Source organism: Orcinus orca, chromosome 13 (genome assembly GCF_937001465.1).
Source record: "Orcinus orca chromosome 13, mOrcOrc1.1, whole genome shotgun sequence".
In the NCBI taxonomy this organism is placed as follows: domain Eukaryota; kingdom Metazoa; phylum Chordata; class Mammalia; order Artiodactyla; family Delphinidae; genus Orcinus; species Orcinus orca.
Window position 1 is genome coordinate 27,631,726 of NC_064571.1, and position 25,426 is coordinate 27,657,151.

The 25,426-nt window shown below is 33.9% G+C and overlaps 2 protein-coding genes across 18 annotated transcripts in view; one reads left to right on the plus strand and one right to left on the minus strand.

Annotated features, from left to right (window-relative positions):
- The window catches only part of LOC117199207 (uncharacterized), a 1,082,321-nt gene that overhangs the window by 341,252 nt on the left and 715,643 nt on the right, over positions 1-25,426 (plus strand). Inside the window, exons 6-7 of one of the 17 annotated variants that reach the window (XR_007470921.1) lie at positions 5,018-5,351; positions 8,452-8,552. The exons of the other annotated variants lie outside the window; for them this stretch is intronic. The gene's annotated coding sequence lies outside the window, so the exon portion shown is untranslated. The remainder of the gene's footprint in view (positions 1-5,017; positions 5,352-8,451; positions 8,553-25,426) is intronic. 17 annotated transcript variants of the gene reach the window in all.
- LOC125960839 (uncharacterized) overlaps positions 1-25,426 on the minus strand; it is a 254,745-nt gene that overhangs the window by 165,137 nt on the left and 64,182 nt on the right. The gene's annotated exons all lie outside the window — the stretch shown is intronic.

Consider the following 25,426-nt stretch of genomic DNA (forward strand, 5'->3'; position numbering starts at 1 on the left):
AAAAAAAAAAAACAGCATTTTTCCTGCTCTTAATTTAGTTGAAGAACAACTATCTGTATTAAGCCAAAATAATTACAGTATATGGTATAACTGTCCCAGGCAATACAAAATAAATAAATAGTGAGAAAAGAAATCAGTGAAATAAAAAAAACTACTCAACATAAATACAATTAATAGAGACAAAAGTTGTTTTTCCTGAAAAAAGTTAATAAAATTGATAGACTCCTAACATGACTATTTAAGAAAAGGGAGAGACGGTGAATGTGATTACCAATATTAGGACGTAAAAGTATTTATTACCACAATCGTGAAGGATTGGAAGAAGAAGGCAGCCCAGGGCTTGTGTTGAACTAGAAATCAGAGTGGGGTTTGAGAAAAATCAAGTACTGACATTTCTGGTAAGACATTGATGGTGAAGTTCTCCTTAGATTTGGCAACGTGGGGTTTGGTGGGGTCCTCCAAAGACCACTTTTAATAGAGCAAGAGGAGCGATGCCAAACTGTAGTTGATTAGTTGAGTAGTGTTTAGGTGATCCTTTGAAAAAAAAATTGTATGCAGATAGTTCCTTCAGTAAGTTTGGCTGTGGAGTAGAAGAAAATACAGTCTACCTGGAAAGGAACATATAGTCAATATGAATTGTTTCCTTCTTTCTTTCTTTTAATCTTTTTTATTTAAAAGTAAACTAATGTTTACACAACAGCAAGGAAATTGGCCAGCAGAACAAAAGAACATTAGTTCCCCTGCTCTGTAAAAGATATTTGGAGATAAATGACATCAGTTGTTTTTATTGTCTGAAAACCTTGCTGCAAAGAACCAATAATCTTGGTTAAATGTAAAAATATAATGTTTTTTTGTGTGTGTGTTCACCTTCCTTTCAATAATAAGAAGACTCTTAAGGATTTATAATTGTAGCTTATTGAATGTAACATTCACAGTGGAACTGACGGCCAGTTAGTCAAGGATCTGTTGAATTAAGTAAAACTGCAACTTACATGCTGTAAACAAAATGAAAGGGGAAAAAGCAGCATTAATTAAGAGAAAAAGATTTTAAAATCTTGTAGGCAACTGACCTCTGCTTCAGATGAATGCATTTATGTACACGCAGATACATTTAAGTTTAGTAAATGTATCTTGAATTCCATGGATAAAATGGCCCAAAGTCTATAATTATGTTGTTCATTGTGTTAGGCAATTATTGTCAATTTTAATGCTTTGCCACTGTATCATGCCTTAGGCAAATACTCTCCATGTTCATGAATATTGGAGAGAGCAAGTCATAAATCTGTAAACTGAACATAAGCATCTTTCAAGCTGTCGGGCCTCTTGCAGTGCTTGCAAAGCTTAACATATTTTAATCTGTGCAGTGCTGTTATTATTTGCTGCCTTCCGTCTTTCTGTCCATCTTCCTGCCTCCTGTCTATCCATCAGTCCATCATTTTTTCCAATTAAGGGCAAGCTCGATGACAGACATGACAGGCACTCATTCTCCAATGTCACAGATTCTAAGTAGAAGTAATTACTGTGTATGAAGCAGAAGCTGTGCACCAGTGTTGCTACCACAGGTTCCTATGACAGTCAACTTGTTGAGTAATAGGCATGGGTATGAAGGGTGGGGAATACTGAATGCATTCTCAGCAAAGATTATGACAATCCTTTTCTATTTTTACCAAGTGAAAGTGAAATTTACGTTTCTCTGAATTGATAATTGAGGAGCTCATTTGATAATGGATACTGGGATACTCTGAATAAGGCAGCCCTGGAGGGGAAGAGTTTTGGAAAAATGCTACACATTTTATGTACAGAAATATCCTTGACTTTCTCTTGTTATAGGACTTGTCATTAGAAATAAGGAAACTGTAACTTGCAGCTAAGCCATGATAATATCTATTTATTCAGCCATAAGTAAATTATGTATAAAATATTAGACACACATAATTTGTATGTATCACCACATATGATTTGTCTATATTTAGTAAACTCAGAAGGTATTTTTCTGTTTGTAACCCTATTATAGAAGATGTACATGTAAACCAATGTAGTAATCCTTGGCTCTTAAAAATAAAAATAGTGAGTTGGGTATCTGGTTAGAAATGCAAGTTTTCTGAGAGTCAAAAGAAAAATACATCCAAATTATATTTACTAATAAAATTATATCAGAGTAGACTGCAGGCAATCATTTTACTTGGTCTGGTGTGATATAATTTGAAATGTAATTTTTGTAAAGAAGCAGGAGATGCCACTTTTTACAGTGATATAATACCCAATGACAAGATTGTTGTCTGTAATATAATGTACCCAATTAAGGGGGCCTGGGATTTGCTTGGGGGAAATGACTGGTTCTGTGTTTGAGGCAGGAAATGCATAAGATGAATCTAACACATATTAAAACACCAGAAAAATTGGCTACTCCAAACTAATGGGGTCATGTCAAGAGGACCCAAGAGTCAGTCAGCTTGAATAGAATCTTTAAGCCAATGATAAGATAGTTAAAAAAAATTTTTTTTAATGACCTCACAGTTGATTAAAACTCTAAATGTAGAAAATGAGTTCATAGATATAGTGATAAAAAGAAGAAAAAAGTAACATATCAGAATGATAAAAGCATTAGAGTTTGCTTAAACATCAACTAATTACTCTCAAAATAGATAATGGTAAGGAAATACACATTTTACTATCTTTATGGTAGGAACTGTATTTTAGATAGTCAAATAGCTCTGAGGGTCACTGTTCTTAAAAATGAATTCTATCTCAAAAATGGAGAAGAAATGATCAAATTTAAATAACTTTTTGCAATCTATATTGAAATAATGGATTTAGGCAACGGTCATGATGGCTCTTACCATTGTACTAAAGTGGAATGCTAATGGGAAGAATTATAAAGAAGGAGTTATGTCATGACTGGAATGCAGTAATCAATCTTAGTATCAGAAGCAGGTTACCATGAAGGTAACTAAGCTTCAGCTTCAGGTTCCCTTATTTGCATATGTCACTTCCAAGCTCTGGGAGGGGCCAGAACAGTGTATGATGTTTGAAGAAATTAGTTAGGTTTTATGAATTTTAATTTTTGTGTCTGTAATTTCTCTACTATTCTAACTAAACATTTATATTTGTCACCTTTTTTGTAATTCTGTAGCCTTTTTGTTAAAGAAGAGACTTCAAATTGTAAAAGTTTCAGACCTTAACTAATCTAGACTTATTCCTGATTAGAATCACTAGTCCTGAGACAAACAAACATACTATGCTTCTCCATGTTATGCAATTGAATCACCCAAAATTATGTACACAGTATTCTTTTTTTAAAAATAATTATTTATTTATTTTTGGCTGTGTTGAGTCTTCATTTCTGTGTGAGGGCTTTCTCCAGTTGCAGCAAGCAGGGGCCACTCTTCATCGCGGTGTGTGCGCCTCTCACTATCGCAGCCTCTCTTGTTGTGGAGCACAGGCTCCAGATGCGCAGGCTCAGTAGTTGTGGCTCACGGGCCTAGTTGCTCCGCAGCATGTGGGATCTTCCCAGACCAGGGCTCAAACCCGTGTCCCCTGCATTGGCAGGCAGATTCTCAACCACTGCGCCACCAGGGAAGCCCTACACAGTATTCTTGACAAAATTTTTGAAGTTTAAAATATTCAAACCTTTATATCTAACTAAAATATTCAGAAAATATGGAGAACAGGGAAAAAGTTAAACTACCTCATGAGGAAGCAATCAATAAAATCCAAAATTTGGAGTGTAGTATAGAATAATTGCCTACATTTCTTTAAAATTTTAATAGAATTGAAAAAAAATTAAAATGGAGGATTTTGTGTGATTTTTTAAAATTCTGATGTTATCAAAAACTGTGAAAATACATTTTTTAGAAGGTAAAGGAAATTGATTATGAATTGAATATTATTACATGACATTAATAAATAATTAAATTTGTAACAAGTGCTAATGTAATTGTGTTTATGTAATAAATATTTTTATTACTATTTTTGAGATTCATATTAACTTTAAAGTTGTTTGGTTTAAAGAACAAATATTAGGGGATAGATTTAAAACATGTTTTTTTTTTTAAGCTACATGATGAGTTCATAAGATTTATTGACCTTTATTCTTTTGTAAGTATTTGAAAATTTTTATAATTTAAAAATATTTATTAAATTTCCCCATAAACACTCTGTTTACTTACACCATGACCAAGTGGGATTTATTCCTGGAACGCAAGGGTAGTTCAGCATATGAAAATCAATCAATGTAATATTCATATATCACATTAGCAGAAAAAACCAAACCAAACCAGAACAAAACACATGATCATCTCAATGGATTAAGAAAGAGCATTTGACAAAATTTAACACATTTCATGATAAAGACACTCTAAAAACTAGGAATAGAAGGAAATCACCTCAACATAATAAAGGCCGTATATGAAAAACTCATAGTTAACTTCATACTCAATGATAAAAGATGGAAAACTTTTTCTCTTAATATCAAGAACAAAAGAAGAATGTTCTTCTTCAACACTTATATTCAACATAGTCCTGGAAGTCAACCTGGGCAGTTAGACAAGAAACAGAAATTTAAACATTCCAAATCAGAAAGGAAGAATTAATCTTATCTCTGTTCACAGATGACATGACATTATATGTAGAAAACCAAAACAATTACACCCCCAAAAAGAGAAAAAACGGAACTAATAAATGAACTCAGCAAAGTTATAGGATACAAAATCAACAATGAAAATTAGTTGCATTTCTGTATGCTAATGATGAACAATCAAAAAGGAAATTAAGAAAACCATTCAATTTACAATAGCGTCAAAAAGAATAAAATACTTAGGAATAAACTTAACCAAGTAGAAAAAATATTTACACTGAAATTAGAGAAACAAATTTTAAAAAGACACAAATAAATGGCGAGATGTCCCATATTCATTGATTGGGATATTCAATATTGTTAAAATGTCAACACTACCCAGAGTAAACTACAGATTCAATGCAATACCGATTAAAATCACAATGATTTTTTTTTTTGCAGAAATAGAAAAACCCATCCTAATGTTAACATGGAATTTAAAGGGACCTCAAGTAGTCAACTGGTTTTTGACAAGGATGCCAAGACTATTCAATGGGGAAAGAAACATCTTTTCAACAAGTGGTTTTGGGAGAAGTAGATGATCTACATGCATTAAGAAAGGAAGTTATGCTCTTAACATATATAAAAGTTACCTGAAAATGGATCAAAGACCTAAATGTAAAAGCTAAAACTATCAAACTCTTAGAAGAAAACATGGCAAAATTTCATGACATTGGATTTGATCATGCTTTATTGGATATGACACTGAAAGCTCAGGCAGCAAGAGAAAAAATAGGTAAGTTGGACTTCATCAAAATTTAAAACTTTTGTGCATCCAAGGACACTATCAACAGAGTGAAGATGTAATCTACAGAATAGGAGAAAATATTTGCAAATCATATACTGCATAAGGGATTGATACCAAAAATACCAAAAGATGTCCTACACCTCAGCAATAAAAAGACAGGGCAGTCCAATTAAATATAAGGGAATTGAGTGGACATTTCTCCAAAGAGGTTGTATGGGTAGTGCATGAGCATATGAGAGGATACTAAATATCACTAATCTTTAGGGAAATTCAGACTGAGAGCAGGATGGCATGTCACCTCACACACTTGGGATGGCTGTTGTTGAAACAAAACACAATGGCAGGTGTTGGCAAAGATATGCAGAAATTGGAGCCCTTGTGCTTTGCTGATGGGAATATGAAATGGTGCAGTGGCTCTGGAGGACTGTCTAGTCCTCAAAAATTGTACACCGATTGCCATGTCATCCAGCAGTTCCACTTCTGGGTATATACCCAAAAGAATTTGGAGTAGGGACTTGAACAGCCACTTGTACACCTATGTTTTGGCAGCATTTTTAACAGTAGCCAGGAGGTGGGGGTAACCTAGGTGTCTATCCAAGGAAGAAAGGATAAACAGAATATAGTTTATGCATACTGTTGACTATTGTTCAGACTTGAAAGAGAAGGAAATCCTGGCATATGCTACAGCAAGGATGAACCTTGAAGATGTTATGCTAGAAGAAGTAGGCCAGTCACAGAAGGATAAATGTTGCAACATCCCACTTGTGAGGGAATAGCTAGGGTGCTCAGGTTCATGGAGACAGATACTGTTACTTGGGGCTGTGGGGAGGAGGAAATTGGGAGTTGGTATCTAATGGGTATAGAATTTCAGTTGGGGAGCATGGAGAGGTTCTAGAGATGGATGGTGGTGATGGTTGCGCAGCAATGTGGGTACGCTTAATGCCACAGAGCTGAAGTGAAAAGAATTGTGGATTTTGCCACGATAGAAAAAAATGAAAAAGTATTAATGAAATAATATTTAATTAAAAATACACAAGATATATAAAAATAATGTGTTTACCAAAAGGCATGCATAACTTCATATTTATCCTTTCACAGTTACAAACTCAACCTTTCTCAGTAATGTCTGGTGGTAAATATGGATTGATGCTTTTCACACTTATTAATCAATAATGTAGACTCCTGTGGGGACCTCCTTGAATTTTCACATGTACAGTATTACATCAGAAACAAGCACTACTGAAAGAAAAAATGAGGAAGAAACAAAAATAAAATCTTTATCATCTGTCATGTATGCACTTACACTGGTAGCCAGCAAATTTTTCTTTAAAACTCCAAAGAGTAAATATTTTAGACTTTTCAGACCATACAGAGTTTTTTGTAACTACATAATTCTTCTGTTGTTGTATAAAGGCAGCCATAAACAATACATAAAGGAGTGGGCATGGCTGATTCCAAGAAAACTTTACCTACAGGAACAGTCATGGGCCAGCCCTGGGTAATTTGCTGACTGTAATCTTTACCATGTAGTAGTTTGATTGCCAAGAGCTCCAGCTTTTCTTTGTGCACTCAGCTGAAGCTAATGGCTAGAATAAATTTAACATAGGTATGCCTGTGAAGTGCACTGGGAGGCCTCCTCAATAATTGTAGCACTTATGATTGGTGTTGGAATCATCCCAGGTTTATTCCTCTTCCGTTATCTTTAACTTAAGAATTGCCATGTGATTTGCTTTGGCCAGTGAAATGTGAACAGAGTATTATGTGGATTTCCAATTGGAAAAATTGAAATACAGGTGCAACTTGCCATCTAACCTTTTGCCTACTGCAGTGGTTGTAGAATTACGTGTCCAGAATGAGTCTGTATCACCCTAGATTCCTGAGTGACAGTTATAAGCAGAAAGCCACTGCAGTACCACAATAGATATGCTTAATTGGCAAGAAATAAATTGTGACTGTGTTAATCCAGTGAGATTTTGTGATTGTAAATTATCACATCATAATTTAATCCATCCTGCTTGATAGTACACTATTTGATTAATAATTGTGTAATTTTAAATTTTCATTAATTGTAAATCATGATTTGCCAATATCTGAAGCAGCGATTAAAGGAGTTTTATGTGAAAGGGCATCGACAGACTTGTATCTGCATTGTAATTAGGGATTACAATGCATATTTTATAGTGCTGAAGAATTCTGGAAATCTATGTCTTTCTGAAGCTGACCTAAGCATTATGACGTAGGCTCTTTTAGCTCACAGCCCATATTTGATGTTTGTTTGGAGTACCATAAATCTATATCAGTGCAATTTTTATAACTTCTGTTAAATCTTGACTATCAGTATGAAAATTAGGGATTACAATGAATATTTTATAATGCTGATTTTAATACTGAGGCATGTCAAAATAAAGTGATTTTCCTTTACACATAGAAGAAAATAAAGATGTCAGTCACATTCCTTCCCTCTGCCTACTGAGAAAGCTCATCCCAATTATAAAACATCATGCTTTTTATTACAGCTCTGTTTAACTGTATTTAAATAGAAAAACTCTAATGTATAAATTGATAAACATAACATGAATTCTAAAAATCAGGATCAAAGAATAAGTTGTATTGTGCATATTGCTAATTCATGTAGTTCATTTCATTATAATGTATACCTGACTTTATAATATTGGACTTATAACCCTTTATCATGAACATTTTAAAAATAAAATCCAAATATCTACAGCATGCCAGTTGGGTCTCTGAATTTTATGTACCTGATCATTCTGATACACAGCGTTTGTCACCTTAGTTTAATGTGCAAACAGCGCTGAGAGCATCTTATTCCATATTCCTTGCCACAGGTATAGACAAATGATGACAAGCTGTGAATCTAAAAACTGTCTTTAACGGTCTATTAGAACAGCTTGAATATTGAGAGTGAAAACATTTACTGATAAAATTTCTAACTCATGCCGCATTGGGGAATGGATGACAGAGGGAACGGACTCCTGGCAATCAGCACACACTAGAGAAAACATAAACACGGAATGTCTTTGCAACCTTTGTCACCTCCTATTTGCTTTACATTTGTCATTGGTTTTAGTGAATAGGAGCTGGGTTCCAAGAAATCTCTGCAGGTTTCTTCAACTTCTCTCGTCTCTGAGCTTCTGCAACCAACACGTCTGCTTGAACCCATCAGCTGTGGTAAGTGTACATTTAGAGTCTTAAGGGAATCTGCAACTTGAGTGCAGGCAGCACCAAAGTAAAGATCCTACATGGCTTTAATACATTTATACATTTTTAAAATCCCATTTTAGGTAAATTTGTCCCTGAGATCAGTGTATGTGAAATCTCAAGTAAAGCCTTAAACATGTGCTTGAGACACTGGTGTTTCACAGACTTCAAAGGCAACAGATGTGACAATCCAGGGTGAGTCATTCAGTGCCAATTTAGTCAGAGACTGGGAATATCAATGATGTTATGCTTTAATTCGAGTAAATATATTATCTGATTTATTTTTTCTTAGCAAAGTGTCTATTCATTAATTTTTTACAGCGCTTTTATATAGTTTACTTTGGCTTTCATTTTACAGCCTCCACTCAGTTCCACAGCTACTTAGGTCAACACCATTTTCCCCAAAACTTCTTAAGTGAAGTTATTTCCTACTTTTAATACAGTTAGATGTTTTGTCACATTCTGTGTTCCATTGTGGATTCTCCAGAATATCTAAATGAATGTTTTTTTAAATTATGTATATTAACGTTCACTCTTCGTGCTATAAATTTCTGTGGGTTTTAACAGATGCACAGTATCATGTATCCACCACTACAGTATCATACAGGGTAGTTTCACTACCCTAAACAATCCTCTGTACTTCACCTATTTAACACTTCTCAGTCCCCAAGCACCTGGCAACCACTGACTTTTTAAAATTATCTCTATAGATTTGCCTTTTCCAGAGTGTCATACAATTTTTCATGATTCCTTTCAGACTGGCTCCTTTCACTTAGCAATATGCATCTATAATTTATCCATATCTTTTCATGTTTGGTACCACATTTCTTCTCATGGAATGATATCTCATTGTTGGGATGTACCACAACTGTTTATTCACACCTGTTAAAAGGAGATCTTGGTTGCCTCTGATTTTTGACAATTATGAGTAAAGCTGCTATAAATATTTGCATGAAGGTGTCTTTTAGGATATTTATCTTTGATTTTCTATAGTTTGAAAATGATACACCTACATGTAATCTTTTGATATTTATTCTGTTGGATGTTCTCTGAGCTTCCTGGATCTGATTTGGCGACTGACACTAATTTGGGGGAAATTCTCAGTCATTATTGTTTAAAATATTTCTTCTGTTATTTTCAGTTGTCTCCTTGTGGTATTCTTATACGTGTATGTTACACCTTTTGTAGTTGTCCCACAGACCTTGGATATTCTAGAGATTCTTCTGTCATGTCTAGTCTACCAATAATCCCATCAAAGGCTTTCTTCCCATCTCTGTTGCAGTGTTTTGCATTTCTAGTGTTTCTTTTGGGTTCTTTCTTAGGATTTCCATCTCTCTGCTGACATTATCCATCTGTTTTTGCATGCTGTTTATCCATTAAAGCTCTTAACATATTAATTATAGTTCTTTCAAAATCCTGGTATGATCATTCCCAATCCCTGCGATGTGTGGTTCCTTCTATCTCTTGTGTTTTCTTTGCCTTTTACTATGCCTTGTAATTTTTCTTGACAGCCAGATTTGAACAAAGAACTGCTGTAACCAGGCCGTTAGTAATGTGGTGGTAAGGTGTGGGGGGAGGGGAAGTGTTCTATAATTCTATACCTATAATTCTGTAATCTCTAATAACTAGCTCTCAGTTGTTTAGTGGGCCAGTGCCCCTGGAGCTTCACCAGTGTTTTTCAGTTTTTGTCTCTCTCCTTAGGTGAATGAGGATGGCTCAAGTGGGCTAGAGCTGTGTATTCCCCCTCTCCTATGTGGAAGGCTACAGCTGACTAGAGTTGGGTATTTCCCTTCTCCCAGGTGAGCTAGGCTCTGCTAATATCGCAGCCAGTTAGACTCCGGTTAATTAATTTCTCCTGAGCGCTGGCCTTGTTAAGTAGAACAGCCTGCTCTCTGGCGTATTTCAAAATGGTTCCTCTTCCCTTCCTGCTGCTGACAGCACAAGGGGATTTTTCTCTGACACTTACTGTGAGAATCCAGTTGAGCTCCTGGAGGTAAAACTCACTAGAGTGTGGGAGCCCCACTATGACTGGGCTCCCCTGGAGTTTTTAACCGTCAGGATTGTCCACACTGAGCCTCCAGCAATTAGACAATTCCAGTTCAGGTTTTCCTGCTCCGGCACTGGTTCCCTTGCCAGTTTCTGCCCGCCAGACTCTGCTCAGGTGAGTCATGACTCTCTGTATTCACTTGTCTGACTTTCCAGTCCTGGAGACAGCAGTTTGCACTGTGTCCTCCCCCTCTGTTATGAATTCAAGAAGAGTTGTTGATTTTCCAGTCTGTTCAGCCTTTTACTGGTTGTTAGGACAGAGTGGTGACTTCCAAGCTTCTTTCATGTAGATCAAAAACCTGAAGTCTGCAGGGGTTTTGTGAATATGTTTTAAAGTAAGTTGAGTAAACATCTAGGAACATGACTGCTGGATTGTGTGGTAAGAGTATGTTTACCTTTGTAAGCAACTGCCAACTGTCTTCCAAAGTGGCTGAACCTTTTGCATTCTCACCGTCAGTGAATGAGAGTTCCTGTTGCTCTGCATCCATGTCAGCAATTGGTATTGTTAAAATTTTGGATTTAAAATCTTTCTAATGGTTGTGTAGTGATATCTCTTTGTTGTTTTAATTTGCAGTTCCCTAATGACAAATAATTTTCAGCATATTCCTGTTTATTTGCCATTTGTATGTCTTTTTTGGTGAGGTATCCAGATATTTTGCCTCAATTTTTTTTTTATTGTTGAGTTTTAAAATTTCTTTCTGTATTTTGCATACAATACCTTTATCAGACATGGGTTTTCCAAATAGCTTATCCCAATCTATGGCTTGTCTTTCTATTCCCTTAAAAGTTTACTTCAGAGCTTAGAAATTTTTAATTTTAAAAATCCAACCTACCAAGTTTTTCTTTCATGGAATGTGCTTTTGGTATTGCATCTAAAAATGTGTCACCAAGTTCAAGGTCACATAGATTGTTCCTTACTTTACTTTCATACTGGTACACTTCAGCATCTTCTTATTTGCAAACTTCCTTTTTAAGCATTGCAATTCAGTAAAAGCCCCCAAACCTGAAGATTTTTAACCTCCTAATTATCTATTCTTTAATTATTGGTTTTTCAGTCTGAACATGATGTAATCAAAATATAAAGGACTTTCTACCACAATAGTTCTATGTTTTTAAACACACTTAAGTTGTTTATAAAGCTTCTCTTCAAAGGCTTAAATATTGATATTTGAAGAGAGGTAGCAAAGAGAAAATTCACACTGCCATGTGGGAACTTTTATTTCATTATTTTGCTGTTCTAGTTTCCCATTAGTAAATTTCACTTTGGTAAATTTTTAAAACCACCACTTATTTTCTTTTCGAGTTTTATTAAGAAATAATTGACATATATTGCTGTATAAGTTTAAGGCACACAGCATGATGGTCTGAGTTACATGTATTCTGAAATGATTATCACAGTGGTTTCAGCTGATATCCATCATCTCATAGCTACAATAAAAAGAAAAGAAATAAGAAAAACGTATTCTCATTGTGATAAGAACTCTTATAATTTACTCTTTTAACAACTCTCTGATATATCATACAGCAGTGTTAACTGCTATTAATTTTTTAATAAACATCTCTGTTAATTGAGATAAAGTTTAACACATTCCTGGACACAAGGTGCTGACACAACTTGGAATCCATGTGTCTTTTACATTGACTCTCATTTCCAAAGGAATTTAACATATGAAAATTCTTATACATTTTGGGTTTGATGTTTTTTAATACATTATAGACAAATAGACATAATAGATAAGTTTTGATAAAAATTGAAGAATCAAAGAAACCAGTGTATTCAGTACCCTAGAAACCTCAAACCCAAAGGAAATAGTAAACATGATCACAAAAGGAAATAATATGGAAGGAAAGCATAGGCTTTTATAAGTTGTCCTAGAATCATCTTCTCTTACATTATAACTTTAATGACTTTAAACTCATTTAATCTACATGTATTTAGTCAGCTTTTTTCAGTGATTATCGAACAATCTCTTAAATGATTTATGATTAAAATTGACTAATCTGGACAGGAAATTCTCTTTATATAATAAAAAAGTTCCATGTGAAATACTCTATTTAAATTAAGAGGAACAATTATGGAAAATTCCTAGCATGTAGTGACCTGGCACAATGAAAGTACTCAAATATGTTTGCTGAATAAGTTATAAAATGATAATAAAAAGTTAGCAGAGCAAAAACAGATGAATAAATTAAATCCACATTTTTTATCCTAGATTGACAAGATTATTAATATTTGCTTAATATCAGTAGGTACTTGCTGTGTTTCGAGCTTTATTCTAACTATTTTACATTAATTACTCCTCCCAACACCCTTTTGAGATAGTTGTACTTTATAAGAGCTTTGCCACTTCTAATAAATGTTTGCTTTCTATTTGATTCATATGTATTTCTAAATTTGACTACAAGCTTATCCATATTGAAGATACTCATACCCACTGCACTGAATTAAAGGATTTGGGTGGCTAATCAAGGACAAGACATAAGCTAGGGGGTGGCAGTAGCACACAAGGAGTTGCATTGTGGGCAGCACTTGGACAGGATGCATGTGAGGGGAGATCCCTCACAGCAGGAGACCTCTTAGACACAGCAGCCTAGGTCCATCATCCATAAAGGGGAGAGGACAAATAAATGACTGGGGAAGAGAGCTGGAGAGGAGGCTTAAGTGTCTAGGTGATGCCTGGGTCAGAGAGCTTTCAAAGCCAGCAGAGACTTGGGATCTTTAAAGGGCCATGGTTTACCTTATTTATGGCTAGTAGATGTTGGGTGCAGTTTCTTGGGGTTTGCAGAGAAGACTGGCTTCTAAATGACTAAAAATAGGCCTATTGGGGCTATATTTAAAGCAATTGGATGTGTAAGAATTTGAGTTTAGCACCAGTAGGCTTTTGAGCTAACAGTCTAGACTGCTGTGATGAAGTAAAAACATGGGGGCCACAGTAAACAGGGAACATCTTTGGCTCATTTGTATAACACCTATAAAGTAATATCTATTCATTCTTAAATATACAAAATAAAAAAAGCATACAAAAAAAGCACACATATTGCCGATTTTAAGTTGTTTGGGGTATATGTGTGTGTATATACATAGAAATGTATATATTGCATGAGCTGTATTTTCAAGCACACGCACACACACACATGCACACATAAACCCTAAAACTATTAAATATATGAAAAAAGCTTTCTACATGCACTATCAAGTTTTCCTTAGGGGATTTTTTCCTTGTGTCTTTAGGGTTTAGGCAGTGGTATTAGGCAACTAGGGATGTCATAACAAAATGCCACAGAGTGGATGACTTAAACAACAGAAATGTATTTTCTCACAGTTCTGGAGGCTAGAGGTCAAGGTGATGGCAAGTTTGGCTTCTCCCTGAGACCTCTCTCCTTGGCTTCCTGCCTTCTGTGTCTTCATATGACCTTTTATTTGGTTTCTCTTCTTCTAATAAGAACACCAGTCTTATTGGATTAGGGCCCCATCCTTATGATCTCATTTAACCTTAATTACCTCCGTAAAGTCCCTAGTTCCAAATGCAGGCACATTGGATGTTAGGACATCAATGTGTGGATTTAGGGGAGACATAATTCCATCTATAAGTACACTGTACCTCTGGATTGCAATTTTGTATGATATATGTATTTAGATATAGAGCCAATAATATATGCCCTGCACGATTTCACTATTTTAATTGCATGTGTATTATATACCACATTTTTATTTAAACTTGGACAAGAATTGCAGGTTCATTTGGCTTATGAAATTCAGTTCATTTATAACCTGTTTCACACAGCACTTCAGAACAGAAAATTAACTTTCTTAGCTGAATAAAACCAAAATGGAAACAAAATTTTAGTTCCTAAAAGAGCTTTGTAAATGATTTTGTATTGCACATTTCATTTAATTTATTCCAACCAGGATTAAAATATGTTAAATACTCTTTTTTGTTGTGAAGATATTCACAACTATGAAATGAAGTGGCCATTGTATTCTTAAGAGCTCAACATAATTAAGACTATACTTTATTGAGATCAACCAATTCCATTAAAATATCACTAGAAATGAATAAATTGAAAGGATCCTCAGCGAAATGAGAAGGAATGATTATGAGTTCCTGAAATTTGAGCTCTATGAAGGCAGCATTTTGTTGCTGTGGTTTTGTTCATCTATACAAATAGGAGCAAAATCTGGTAGCATTACATTGAAAAATAACTCTATATTAAGTTTATACTTCCCCACAAATATTTGGCAATGTTTAATGTTGTATCTTCATGCCAGGAACTTTTCTAGGACTTAGGAATAGATCTCTTAATAAAATAAACTCCCTGCCCTCATAGAACTTCATTCTAGCATAGAGACAGAAAATAATCAAACACTTCCTTTAATTTGGGTTTCCCCTTTAGAGCTAGCCAGTGACCCTGACAGAAGTTTTTAAGTATTCAATGTATAAAAGTATATCTATAATCTCTGAACTGTAAAGTTCACATACAATAATTGTACCTACAGTTGCTACATTTCAGGGCACTATCATGTTGACCTACTCTATATGACTAAAATAATCAGCAATACAGTTCAGTTGTAGTTTCTAAATGTACTAGTGGTGAACAGAGGACCAAAATGCAAGATGTCATATAAAAGAGTGGTAAAGAAATGAGTTTTTTGCTCTGTTTGACTCAGTTTTCTGCTGCATACTTACTATGATATGAGACAATGTATTCTATCTCTACAAAACTCAGGTGTTTCCTTTGTGAAATGAGAGAAATAATTAAAGGATGGCTCTGAGTATTATAGAAGATAATATGTGCATTGTACTTAACATGATACCTGGTATGTAAGATTCATTGAAATTCATGGTAGCTATTACTATTGCTAAAATGCAGATGTGTTGAAGGGGGCAAAAAGATGAGCTTTTTTTTCCATTTGGAGCAAGTTTCTTAGATTTCACAACATGGATTAATTATTTTTAAACCAAACATTCCATTAGATATGGGAAATTTCCCATGACTACTATTATGATAGTAATCACCCTAGAAAACTGATAACTTAATCTTAGCTGTTTATGTTCAGAAAAAAAAATTGAGACTACTTTGATGTATTGTTTGTGGGGAGGTTTTTAGTAATTTCAGTTTTCTTGATACATTTGTATTCTCCATGTTTTATATGTGTTATTTTTGAAAAGTAAGAATGTAATTGGAGTGGCAGTTTACAGATGAGCAAGGAAAGGAGGCAGTTAAAATAAAAGTTTTTCAATAGTAAAACCTTTATAGTGGAAAAACTGGACAAACACTACCTCAGCCAGGTGGTCAAGGTCAACATCAACAGTGCTAAGTCATGTTCATAATATGTACCCTTGATATGACATGAAAGTGTCACTTTACTTCTATAGTTTTCCTTCCCCAAAATCCCAAACTCCAGTCTAATGAGAAAACATCAGTCAACTCTCAATTTAGGAATATTCTACAAAATACCTGAACAGTTTTCAAATCTGTCAAGGTCTCCAAAATATACAAACAGCTCACATAGCTCAATATCAAAAAAGAAAAAAAAAAAAATCAAAAAATGGGCAGAAGACCTAAATAAAAATTTCTCCAAAGAAGACAGATGGCCAAAAGGTGCATGAAAAAATGTTCAACATTGCTAATTATCAGAGAAATGCAAATCAAAACTACAATGAGGTATCACCTCACACCAGTCAGGATGGCCATCATCAAAAAATCTACAAACAATAAATGCTGGAGAAGGTATGGAGAAAAAGGAACCATTCTACACTCTTGTTTGGAATGTAAATTGGTACAGCCACTATGGAGAACAGTATGGAGGTTTCTTAAAAAACTAAAACTGGAGTTACCATATGAGCCTGCAATCCCACTCCTGGGCATATATCCAGAGTAAACTATAATTCAAAAAGAAACAAGCACCCCGATGTTCATTGTAGAGCTATTTACAGTAATCAAGACATGGGAGCAATCTAATGTCCACTGACAGATGAATGGATAAAGAAGATATGGTATATGTACAATGGAATATTACTCAGCCATAAAAAGAATGAAATAACACCATTTGCAGCAACATGGATGGATTAAATATCATCATACTTAGTGAAGTAAGCCAGACAGAGAAAGACAGTTATCATATGATATTGTTTATATGTGGAATCTGAAAAACAAAGATACAATTGAGCTTATTTACAAATGAGAAATAGACCCATAGACATAGAAAACAAATTTATGGTTACCAAAGGGGAAAGGTGAGGAAGAGGAATAAATTAGGAGGTTGGGATTAACATATACATAGTTATATATTTTATATATAAAATAGATAACCAACAAAGACCTAGTGTATAGCACAGGGAACTATACTCAATATTTTGTAATAACCTATATGGCCAAAGAATCTGAAATATATATATATATATATATATATATATATATATATAAACTTCAGTTTCTGTATATATATAAACTGAATCACTGTTCAGATACTGAAACTAACATGACATTGTAAATCAACTACACTTCAATAAAATTTTTAAAAAATAAACTTTCAGGGTCATCAAAAGTCAATAAAAGTATGATAATCTGTCACAGCTAAGAGGAGCCTAAGGTGACATTACAACTAAATGTAATGTGGTATCCTCAGTGAGTTCCTGGAAGAGAGAAAAGACATTAAGTAAAAATTAAGCAAATCTGAATAAAGTTTGGAACTTGTTAATAATTATTTAATAATTAACAATTTGGGTTCATTAATTGTGACAAGTGTACCATATTAATTACGATGCTTTGATAGAGGCTACTGAATATGAACTATTTGGGAACTTTCTGTACCAGTGTCACAATTTTTCTGTAAATCTAAAACTGTTCTAAAAAATAAAGTTTACTAATAAATATATAATCAAAAAAATTTTTAATTCACATAGTTTGGATAGTTCAATGACAAATTGGTGGTACTCAAAGAAGAAGTCTTGGAAATAAACACAAAATTAAAAGTCTACTTACAAAATGGATGGAGCTATACATGTATTTTTTCTTTGTAAAAATATCAAAATTTTGGAAATATTTACACAGTCAAAATAAAGGCAAAAGAAAATAAAAGTAAAAGCAGAAGATTTTTAAGTCATATCAAATGGATACTGTTGTCTACACTTGGCCAAAATTTTGCATCAAAATTAGTATTTTTATCTTGTGATTTTCTAAATATGTAACAACTGGTAGAACTCAGACCTGGCAAATGAGAGCAGACAGTAGTAAACACTGCTCATAACTATATAACACCTAAATATTAGAGTGGTATTTCTAAAACAGAATGTCAGCTCAGCCCAAAGACAAAACGTTTAGATTGAGTACCTGAAGTCTTGCTATGTTACACAATGGGAAGAAAATTATGTTACAAAAACAGATACAATGCAAGTTTCCCAGACCAGATAATCTCAACAACCGTAAAGCCCTAAATCTATACCAGCCATAAACCTAAAGGAAGGAAGGAAGGAAGGAGGGAGGGAGGGGCATTACAGCTCTTCCTGGCCTCACTGCCTCGCTTGCTGTCACTTGGGACTCCCCTTGCTCTTTGACTATGAAATTTGGTATATACATCTCCTCCTTTGGATAGCTTCCTATGCATCCTTCAAGACCTGCTCAAAAATCACTTTTGCCAAGAAGTCTTTCATGAAACTACCAGAAAGAGTTAGCTGCCCCTCATCTGAGTCCCCATAGTATTGTGTTCATTTTGTCACTCCTTCAACAAACACTTAGCAATTACCTACTGTATTCCAGGCCTGTATTTGTATCTCTGTACCATCACTTCCTGAACTCTATGACAGCCATGTCTGATTCCCCTGCTAGACTCAGACTAGTGCTTGGTGGTCTCCTCCTAAAATGAATGAGAAAAAGGAATCAGCAGTTACTCCTCACGGCCTGCCTTGTTTGAGGTGTGTCTTATTATAAACCATACTTTACAAATGTGAAAAATGAGACACGAGAATGCAAGGTAACATGTCTGAGGTAATACTGCTGCAAAATTTTCTTCTTTAGCCTTTTGATGCAATGGATTTACACTGATTATTGAATGTTTAGACAGCTTTGAATACCTGGGATAATCCTAGTTGGTTATGGAGTACATTCTTTCTATACATCTTTGGATGCAGTGAGCTATAATTTTGGTTAGGATTTTTGCAGCTACCCATGAGATATATAGGACTGTAGTTTTCTTGTCTTTTTCTGGTTTTGTTATGGGGGTAATTCTGGTCTCAAAGAATGAGTGAGGAAGTGTGCCCTCTGTTTCTCTTTTCTGGAGGATACTAAAGAGATTTGGGATCATTTCTTTCTTAAATGATTGGTAGAGTTCACCAGTGAAAAAATCTGGGCCTGGTGCTTTCTCTTCTGGAAGGATAATTATTGTTTGAATTTCTGTAATAGATATGGGCCTATTAAGATGATCTGTTTCTCCTTGTGTCAGTTTTGGTATGATGTGTCTTTCAAGCATTAGTCCATTTCATTCAAATTGTCAAATTTGGGATCATACCGTTTTTCATAATAGTCTACTATATTTTTAAATGATGGTCCCTCTTTCATTTCTGGTGTTGGTAACTTATGTCTTTATATTTATTCTTAGCCTGGCTAGAAGTTTATTGATTATATTAATGTTTTCAAAGAACCACCTTTTTGTTTCATTAATTTTCTCATTCTCTATTGATATTTCTCTATTTCTTATTTTAAGATTCATTAATATCTGCTTTAAGTTTGTTACTTCTTCTTTCTTTTGGTTTATACTGCTCTTCTTTCTCTAGTATCCTAAGGTGAAAGCTTACATTTTTGGTTTTAGATCTTTATTTTTCTAAAAAATATGCATTCAATGCTATAATTTCCCTCTAAGCATTGCTTTCACTGCATCTCATAAATTTTGATAGGTTTTATTTCAATTTTCACTAAGTTCAAATTATTTTTAATATCTCTTAGCATTTCTTTTTTGACCCATGTGTTATTTACAAGTGTGCTGTTTGTTTAATCTCCAAATACTTTGGGATTCTCTAGCCACTTTCTGTTATTGATTTCTAGTTTATTTCCATTGTGTTCTGAGAGCATACTTTGGATGATTTCAATTCTTTTAAAATGTGTTTGAGGTGTGTTTCATGTCCCTGAATGTGATGTATCTTGGTGAATGTTCCATGTGAGCTTGAGAGGAATGTGCAGTTGACTCTTAAATAACATGGGTTTGAACTGGGCAGGTCCACTTATACCTGGATTGTTTTTAAGAAATATATAGTCAGCCCTTCAAATTCTTGGGTTTCGCATCTGTGGATTCAATCAACTTAGATTGAAATTTCCATTCATTTTACTACTTCATTTTATATGAGGGACTTGAGCATCAGCAGATTTTGGTATATGCAGGGGCTCCTGGGACCAGTCCCCCTCAGATACCAAGGGATGACTGTAATCTTCTGCTGTTGGATAAGTATTTTATAAATGTCAATTAGATACAGTTGATAATGATGGTGGTTCAGTTCAACTCTATGCTTACTGATTTTCTGTAAGCAGAATCTGTCAATTACTGATAGAGGTCTGTTGAGGTCTCCAACTATAATAATAGAGCTGTTTATTTCATCTTGCCATTCTATCTGTTTTTGCCTCACTTATTTTGGTACTTTGCTGTTATGCACATACACATTAAGGATTAAGTCTTCTTAGAAAATTGACCCCCTTATCGTTATGTAATGCCTCTCTCTATCCCTGATAATTTTCCTTGTTTGAAGTCTGCTTTGCCTGACATTAACATAGCTACTCCAGCTTTCCCTTCATTAGTGTTACTGTGGTATAGTTTTCTTCATCACTTTACTTATAATCTATGTCTTTCTTTTTAAAGTGGGTTTCTTGCAGACAACATATAGTCAGTTGTTTTTTTTATCCCCTCTGTCATTTTCTGTTTTTAATTTTTATTGTTGCATTTAATCCATTCACATTTAAAGTGATTATGTGTATAGTTGCATTAATTTCTCCCCTTTCTGTACTGTTCTATATTCATTGCACTTCTTATTTCTTATTTTTTAATATTCTACCCCTTTTCTGCCTTATCTGGTTTAATTAGGCATTTTATATGATTCTGTTTTCTCTCATTTCTTAGCAAATCACTTATACTTCTTTTTAAAAAATGATTTTAGTGGTTGCCCTAAGGATGGCAACATGTATTTAAAACATGTATTTACAACATGTATTTACAAGTCCACTTCTAAATAGGTCTATATTACTTTATGAGTGTGTAGGTACCTTAAAATATTTCATATTCATCCCTTCTAACATTGATGTCACTCATTTCACTTATCAATAAGCTATACTCATCCAATATATTGTTGCTGTTGTTAGTTTGAACACTTATATATTAAATCAAGTAAGAAAAAGAAAAAGAAAAGGGTTTATTTTACCTTTATGTGTTCCCTCTCTAATGCCCTTCATTTCTTTATGTAGATCTCAGTTTCTAACCTGCATCATTTTCTTTCTCTAAACTTTAAAAAAATTAAACTTCTTTAATTGAAAGGCAGATCTACTGGTGAAAATTCCTCATTTTTGTTCATTTGAGAAAGTCTTTATTTCTCCTTCATTTTTGAGGAACAATTTTCCTTAATACAGAATTCTAGCTTGGTGATTCCTTTATTTCAACATTTTAAATATTTCTCTCCACTCTCTTTTTGCTTGCATTGTTGATGACAAGAAGTCTGCTATAAATCTTATACTTCTTTCTTCATAGGTAAGGTGTTGTTTTTCTGTGTGTGTGTTTCAAGACTTTTTCTTTGATTTTCTGTAGTTTGAACACAACATGCCAGGTGAAAGTTTTTTTATTATTTATCCCACTTGGACTCCTCTGCGTCCTTGATCTATGGTTTGGTGTCTGTCATTATTTTTGAAAAATTCTTAGCTATTTTCACCTCACAAATTATATCAGTATTGTGAACTGAAATCCCATGTTTTTTATTACCAATTCATACTCTCCTCTAATAAGCCATTCATCATAGAAGACGTGCCACCTTACACTTCCTCTAGATCCACCTCTGCTGAGACCATTGCATCAAAGTGAGAACTAATCTTGAACTGATTTTTCCAATTTTCTCTTTGCACAGTGCTGAGTAGTGGGAACTTTAATTGTAACTGATCAATTTTTGTCTTTTATATAGTGTGCAGAATGTTTATTTGCACAAAACATAAATAACGTGTGTATATATATGTGCATGTATATGTTATATATATATGTGTGTGTGTACATATATATATATGTGTGTGTATGTGTGTGTGTGTGTGTGTATATATATATATATATATATATATATATATATATAAATAAATGTTATGATTCCTTGCTTGGAAGGATGGAATCTAGGGCAACAAGAAAAGGGAGAGTGATACATGATCTTCCTCTTAACTTTACCTTTTTTTCTCTCCTTTTCTTATTTTACCTAAGTTATTTATTTAATTCATCTCCTGCTACAAGAAAAATGATGGAAAATCAGTCTACTGGTCATCATTTGATGCAAATAAAGAACATGAGCTTAAGGTCCTATACATTTTACTGGTCCATGTGCAAGAATAGTCCAAATCTGAGCTGTGGTCCATGATGCAGAACAATGGTCCAGGTTTTCTTTATTCATCTTCATTGCAGGTCAGAAGTGGCTTCAAATGAGGGTTATGGAATAAAGAATGGTTACCATATCTCTAGGAAAAGTGCTTGGACCTGACGCAGAGATGGGGATAGGCAAAAACTTGGGTTCTTATGTTTTCTCTGGTGCAAACAGGAAGGCGTTCAGCAAGCTGACTCCCACCCTGGGGAACGTGACAAAGTAAATAGGGGCCTTCCAAGTGTGAGCTAAGCCCTCCTTGCTTGAGGCACCTCTAGACATGGGAAGCCCCAGATGTGGTTGGGACATACCTAGAACCCCAGAAACTCAGAGTCTAGCCACCACTCCATTTTCGACCTGATTCAAAGCTATCATTGCCTCTTTATTATTCTAGAGATTATAAAGAAATTATTATTCCTGATTAAAAACAGAATTATCAAATTTAAAATCATTGTGATAGCAGTAAGCAGCAAGTTATATTCCTTAGAAAATCAATGCAATGAAATACATACTTGGCATATATACATACTCAATTTTTCTCAGAATTCAGAAGAAAATAATAGAAACTAGGTGTGATGAGAAAATAGTTAAGTGAAAGAAGGTGGAAAATAAAATCCAATCTACAGAAAATTGTAACTTCATGAAACAGTCACTTTTACAAATTACAAGATTTTTTTTTAATCCAGAAAGTGACATAGTTATTTATCAGTTACTAGTTTCAGATTACTTTCAACATTTCTGAAGACATAAGTCAAGCTGAAGCTGATAATTGCCCAATATTTGATCTGATAAAAACATAATGCTGCAAACGAAGGAGAAATTTCCTCTGGTGAATGGTGGACTGAGGGGGGATAAATGAAGACGTTTTCACCTCATGGGACTGAGAATGCATGAAGAAACGTTGATAAAATATTTGGTTAACTTAACCACAGATGTTCACAAACTGAGTTTTAAATAGATATTTATGGTTTTCCAAAGCAACCGAAGCAGCAGCCCATCTTCATGGGATCAGCTAGTGAGTATCAAAATTATTTAATACACTCTATCCCTTTCTGTCAAAAGTGAATACTCTCAAGTGCTTGGCATTCTGTAGAATAGTGGTTAAGGAGAAACTTGAAATGTGTTTTCTCTTGTCCAGCAAGTTAACATTTTCTGTTAGGTTTCTGTTTTCTCTTGAAGGACCTACTCTTCTCCTGATGGTAAGTTATTCTCTTTAAGGACACGCTGTCCCCCCGCCCATCCCCTCAACTACAGTAGTATGCTTTATTCAGAGATTTCTGTAGGGCACAGATATCATGATATGATAATGCAAAATACATATGTACATTTTAGTTAGCAGATGGTTGGTCTCCTTATATAGATTTTAAAATACAAATCAAAATAAAATTCAGATGGAATAAGGACTTAAATATATAGAGCATAAAATTACTGAAATAATACAGGAGATAACAAACTCTGAGCTACACAATAAAAGCAGACATAATGATTTGGTTAAACACCAAAAGCTTCAAAAAGTTTAAACAAATCTCAAAATAGAGAAATAACTTCTGCAATGCAAAATAATCAATATAGGGGCAAGAGATTTCATTAAAAAAGAAAGGTAAATATTATATTGAATAAATGCCAGGAAGAAGAAATTCAGGAAAGCAAATGTAAAAAATGTGATAAATACAACGAAATTCTCAAACTAACCAGTGTTCAACAAAACAAAATTTAAAATAAAAATAATATGAATGTTTTGTCTATATGTTTAATTCATGAAATTTGTTAAATGTAAACTATTCAAATTGATGGAAATATAAACATTGGACTAATATTCTGAATTGTTTTGGATTTTACTTTCTATTTGATGGTAAGATTTAGAGACTTTTTCATATCTGTTTATAGATTTATAACTTTTTCAAAATACCTTCATAGCACATATTCTGGATTCTTCATAATTTATTTGTCATTCTTATGGGGATTTCAAGTTGTCCTCACTTGGTTGCTATGCCAGCAATTCTATACGAGAAAACCTTATCCATACAATTTGGTTTCGATGTGTTTTCTTAGCACTCATTAATTCTCCTGAAGAAACCTGCTCCTTTTCCCAAACTTTAATTCAGGAAACACAAGGATAGTCACCTAATTTTAGAACTTTGTTTTGTGTTATTGAGATCTGTATTGTTAATCTTATGATCTCATGGTTCTTCCTCAGTTTGGTCATATTTCCTTATGCTAGCAAAATCTTCTTTTGAGAGGTAAAAAAGTATTTTTTTATTCTTACTGAAGATGCACTTAAAATATTTTTCATTAATTTTTACTTTTGTTGTTGGCACCAAATTACTGAGAAAAGGGCAAAAGAAACAACTTTATTCAGCCATATATAATTACAAATCAGTTTGTTGATATTTAGTAATATTGGTTCTTATTATCCATTATCCTAAATTAAAATTTAGTATATTTACAGATGCTCAGAAACACTAGGAAGTTAAAATTACATATTATTTCTTTGCTTTTGAAATTACATTTGATAAGCTTTTGTATTTTTTTAAGGAACAATCTGTGTCTTCAGCACTTTTTGATGTAGCATTACATTAAGAACATTTTCCATGTTATTAAATATTTTTTGAAAGCATGTTAATACCTACAAAACATTCCATCTTATGCAAGTACCACATAATTTATCTGTGCCTTTATTACTTGATATTAAATGTGTTTCTAATTTCTTCTATCCCCAAACATTCCATAATAAGCATTCTTGCACATTAATCCTTGTTAATTGCTTTATTTCTTTAAAATAATTATTATAATGCTATATAAGTAAAGTATGCTGTGGGCACTCAAAACCATAGAGAAAACAGTACATCTAAATGTATTAGTGTTTAAGAATCATAACACATCGAGGGGGATTTTAAGTGAATGAACCTAGTGATTAATTTTAAGAACATAAAACTTGAGACAACCAGTTATTATGTGCTCCCTAATGTGAAAAATAAGAAGTGTAGCACATCAACTATGAAGAACTCTTACCAATCAAATCTGAATCAAAACTGTAGGTCCCAATCACTAATTTGTTAAAAAAGAAAAACATGAAAATCGGAGAAATATGTTAAAAATAAAACAGGAATACACACAGAAAAATGCAAAATTTTGTTAACTCTACAAGGCAAATGACCACCCACAAGGAAGAATAAACTTCATGGAAGAAAGAGAGAGGGACAACATATA